Below are 5,311 nucleotides of genomic sequence, written 5' to 3'. Positions count from 1 at the left end.
GTGATCGGACAGCTTGATGGAAGCATGACCGTGAAGGGCTAACCATCCTACCATATAGGACACTGATCCAAAAGCTAGTTCGCAACCTGGATGTAGAATTCAAACATCAGAATAGAGGAAAAAATAGGTTCACCGATGCATTAGCAACCTTAGGTTCGAAGATGCAAGCCAATCCAAAGCCGATATGGATTACCATCCAATTGGTTGACAAACAATCAACTTTCACCCTGAGAGACCGAGTGGAAGATGAGGAACAAATAGCAGCTGACGATTGGAGGTATGAAGTAATAAAGAAGCCAAAAAGTCAGGCCATAGGGATACAAGACATTAGGCTAATTGCAAAGTTCCAACTAGTGAACGGGGTGCTATATCACAGAGAATTAGATGGCATAAGGACAAGGTGCCTAGGCAAGTCATAGGTGGAAGCGGTGCTGCACGAAGTTCATAAGGCCAATTGTAGGGATGTCACAAGTACCCTATTCCATAAACTGCAACGGTAAGGGTATTACTAGCCCACGATGAAGTGGGACTCTACTAAGGTACAAAGTGAATGTGACAAATGCGTTCCACAAACTAATAGCAAAGAATGTTTAGTAGTCTGTGATGAGGACTGGAGGAGGATGTACATAGAGTACCTACGGGAACACACTCCCCATCGATATCCAATTGTAGAGGAAGCTATTATCTAAGGTCAAGAGGTTCTACCTCCAAGATGGAGTGTTGTATAGGAAATTGCACGCAGGAAAACCTCTGTGATTTTTAGCCAATGAGGAAATCGAAGACGTATTAGAAGCAGCCCATAGTTTTGAACCTACAACCAACCAAGGTCAGCTTGCCCTACATAACCATATCCTACACGCAGCGGCATGTGCGCCAATGTCACAAGTGCAAATCCATGGCAAAAGAATCCACAAGCCTGCCAACAGCCTGGATCCAATCATCACACCCTGGCCCTTTCACACTTAGGGGGTAGATCTTATAGGAAAGATGCACCCACCCTCTAGGGGGTATTGTTTCATCATCATAGCCACAGATTACTTCACTAAGTGGGCAGAAGCCATTTCCCTACGACAAATCTGTGCAGCCAACATAGCGAACTTCCTGAGACAAAACATAGTCCATAGATTCGGGGTACCAATGCGGATACTGACCGATAATGGCAAGTCCATCAAAAACCAAGAAGTCTGTGACCTCCTAGGGAAGTACGAGGCAAGATTAAGAACGTCTACAACATATTACCCCTAGGGAAATGGTCAAGCAGAGGCCACAAACAAGACACTACTAAGAATGTTGAGCAAAACAGTGGCCGATAATCAAAGGGATTGGGCAAATAAACTATTGGAAACACTTTGGGCTTATCGCACATCTATCAGAAAAAGCACACAGGCAACACCCTACTCCTTATTCTACGGTCAAGAAAGCAATACTCCCAACAGAGATAAAAGTTGTATTTGCTAGGGTAGCCTTCATAATGGGTAAGAAGATCAGGTCAGAAGACTTAGATGCATTACTTGCAAACAAACTCGAGGTAGTAGATGAAATTAGATATGCAGCCTCGCAGAAGCAAAGCAAAAACAAACAGGCCCAAGCTAACAACTTCAATAGACACTTAACGCCTAGAAGCTTCAAAGAAGGGAATAAAGTATTAAAGACAGCTCTCAATGTTAGACAAGGCAGGTCTGTAAGAAAGTTCGCACCAACATGGGAAGGGCCCTACTTGATAAAAGAAGCTCACTGCTTGGGCTACTATGTACTAAAAACTGTAGATACAGGAAAAGATGATGAAACCATAAATGGTTACTGGTTGAAAACTTACTTTGATTAGATATGTACTTCTGTAATCACACAAGCCAATGCACATGTTTTATGAATAAATCTACTATGTTTTGCATGATCATTTTTTAACTCTTTGCTTGCGATGAAGTCTTGCATTATCATTAAGATAAAGTTGCCCTACCCTTCAACTAAGAATATATGCATCTGTAACAAAATGAATTATTCTTTTATTTTCTCATATACATGTCTTGTTCATAACCATAATTTGTGACAAAATGAATGATCAATCTTTTATTTGCTTACATACATATCTTACTTATAGCCATACATATCTTTTACTTTCTTACATACATATCTACTAAGCCCTAGCACCCCGGGCACATATACAAAGCCTTGGACACCCTGGGCACCTTAGTAAGCCTCGGCACCCCAGGCACACTACAAAGCCCTAGACACCCCAGGCACATCAATAAGCCCCAGCACCCCAGGCATAGACAAAGCCCTGGCAACCCAAGGCACAAACAAAGCCCGGGAAACCCTAGGCACAAACAAAGCTCTGGCAACCCCAAGCACAAACAAAGCCCTAGCAACCCCAGGCACAGCTGAAGTCCTAATGAACCTAGGTGCAACCACACCCCATGTAATCACTAGGGGGCTTTACCGATGGCAGAAGTGATTCCTAGTCAATTCATACAGACACTCTATCGAAATGCGATGAACTAATGGAAGATAAACTTCATTTGTCTCTATATTGATAATAAAACTTTGCTAACAAACATCATTTCACTTCTCAAAACATAGTTGCGATGAAAATCCAACCTATGCTACCTACTTATACCATGATTGAGCCCAACTAACGACAAAACAGGAAAGATACAAGGAAGATTGGCATGACTCCTACACAAGGATGGCACACGTCCATGAAATCATCGGGGGATCCATTGACAGAACGCATGACCCCCCCACCAAATTTCACAAACACAGATACCCACTCCCATAGCAAAATCTGGGAGACCAAATTTCACCCACGCAACATTGACAATAATATGCCACTTGCATTAACGAGTGCGACAGAATTAGCGTCCATTGCATAGCTCATCAATAGTTTGCGATAAGGTGATAGCCCACACCACTTGCCCTTTATAAATAACCCATGATAAAGCAACATTATGCTCGCCCTCAACTATGATAAAGCCGACTAGGGAATTCGTTAAGTTACGCTCACCACTAAATCTCTATTGCACGACATGTGTAAACACGAGAGCAGCATACCACGATCAAGTCTTCTAAATATCCAAACTACAAATTACCGCTCATAGAGCCCATCTCGAAGACCCAGTCATAACAAATGACACACTTAATAACCCCTATAAAACACACTAGTAACCTCGTTCAATTACCTTAAAACACTGTGATAAACGCTACCGCGTAAGACCAGAAGCACACAATGTGACTAACAAGGTTAAACACAATCAAATTCTTTACAAAATGGATACTGAACTCAATCAAATTTTGTACTATTTAACAAAATTATTATTATACAATAACGGGACAATCTTGGAATAGTCCATTACACCACAACAAAATTAATGGTCACTTGGCCCACTCTTTCCATATGGCGGATATGGTGTCCAATACCCCGCTAGTTTTTTCAAACTTCTTCATGTCCTCCAACTCCGCTTTATATTCTTCAAGGATCCACTCCAACTGTGCGCATTCTTCCCTTAAATCCTCGAGCTTCTTTGTGACTCTAACAACAACTGCCTCAATTACCTTCTGGCGCCCACAAACATCCTTCATGGAACGGAACAGATCAATCTAAGGTGTGTCCTGGCTAACATTCCAAAAGGCGTGCGCTAACACCACAACACGCTCCTCGATTTAGTCCATGAAAAAACCCATCGACGAAAATGCCCGACACGCCTCCAGCCAGCAGATAAAATCAATCCATAAGAAATCCTCTGACGGATGGGCCATTACCCGACTCATCAACGTGGCAACAGTATTCAGGGCAAGGCCTACAATATCCAGATGCAGCCTTCCTTCGGGTAACTAAATGATAAGCCTATATTTCTACATATTTTCATACATCTAACTTGATGATTTTGGTAATAATGTTTTTGGAATTAGCATGGTATTGCACTAATTATGATGAAATTGTCTTGCAAGGTGATTTGTAGTTTAATTGTGAAATTTTAAGGAGGATTTTGATTTACTTGATCAAGATAATCATAGAGGAAGGACCATGCAACAATGATGCTCCTTGATGTAGCCATGAAGGAGAGAATCCATTGAAATCGGATTTGATATGCATGCACAAAAAAGGGAAATTTAATGTTTTGATATAGTTCTCGTATTTTAGGCATAACTTCCTGCATATAACTCGGATTGAGGTGTGTCAAATGGATAATTAAAGCTAAGAGATATGACTAAAACTTATGTTTATCGATCACCACAATTCCACCGCCAACTAAGTGCAATTTGAGCTACAAGTTTCGGGTCTGACAGTTGGCAGTGCAGAAGAGATAGGCATTCAACTTTGATAAAGACTAAGAGACCTAATTTGTGTTGAATTAGGAGTCTAGGGGGGTTGCACTATAAAAACAATCATAGACTCAAGACAAAGGGCACACCCTTAGAGAGAATTCGGTAGAGAAGAAAAGAAGTAGTCTTAGCACATTAGAAGAGGAGAGGAAGCAGTTTTAGCATGCTAGGAAAGGAGAGGAAGAATCTAAATCCAAGAGGGAGGAAGGCTTAGTTGCTGCACTTGTCTTCTACCTTCAAAGGCTATAGTTTTCTTGTTATTCTATTCATTCCTTGATGTGTTTTTGTTGTGTTTCTTCTTTAATTTTCTTGAATGTGTTGAATTTAATTATGTCTAGCTAAATTCTCTTAGCTAGGGTTTAGATGAATTTTGATCTTAAGATTATATAGTTATTTGTTTAATTCAATTCAAGACATTTATTATTTGCATGAGGAATTTTTATTGTTGTGCTTAATGCTTTAAAAGAATTGACCAATCTTTTAATGATTCGATGATTCATGCATGACTGACCAAAGGATTGTTATGAATTAGATCCCTAGGCAATAAAAATCGCATGTTAGACTATGATATCGAAAGATGATTAGCTCATGTGTGGGAATCAATGATGCTTAGTGAGTCAAATCCCCTTCTACGATTAGAGGTTTCCAAATAACTTAATGCTTATTTTTCCTTTTGACAACCACTTAGAAATTTGATGGTAAAATTGGATTAATAAAGGATTAATATGACTTGAGAAAGCTTATTAATTAATTTAGGGAAATCCACAATCACATGCAAATAACTTTAATCTACCTTAGGGTAATTTCGGTCTTGAGTTGGATTAAATAGGTAATTATATAACCTTGATTTAATGAAATATAAACCCAAGCTGCATTCATTCATCGATTCAGTTTTTATTAAGTTCATGGATTTGCATTAATTATTTTAGTTTTTATTCATTCAATTGATTCATGAGTCAAACTTAGGTTAGTTTAAAATTGATTACTATGA

Source organism: Nelumbo nucifera, chromosome 5 (genome assembly GCF_055504915.1).
Source record: "Nelumbo nucifera cultivar China Antique chromosome 5, China Antique-T2T, whole genome shotgun sequence".
Taxonomy (NCBI): domain Eukaryota; kingdom Viridiplantae; phylum Streptophyta; class Magnoliopsida; order Proteales; family Nelumbonaceae; genus Nelumbo; species Nelumbo nucifera.
Note: the sequence above shows the minus strand (reverse complement) of the source record.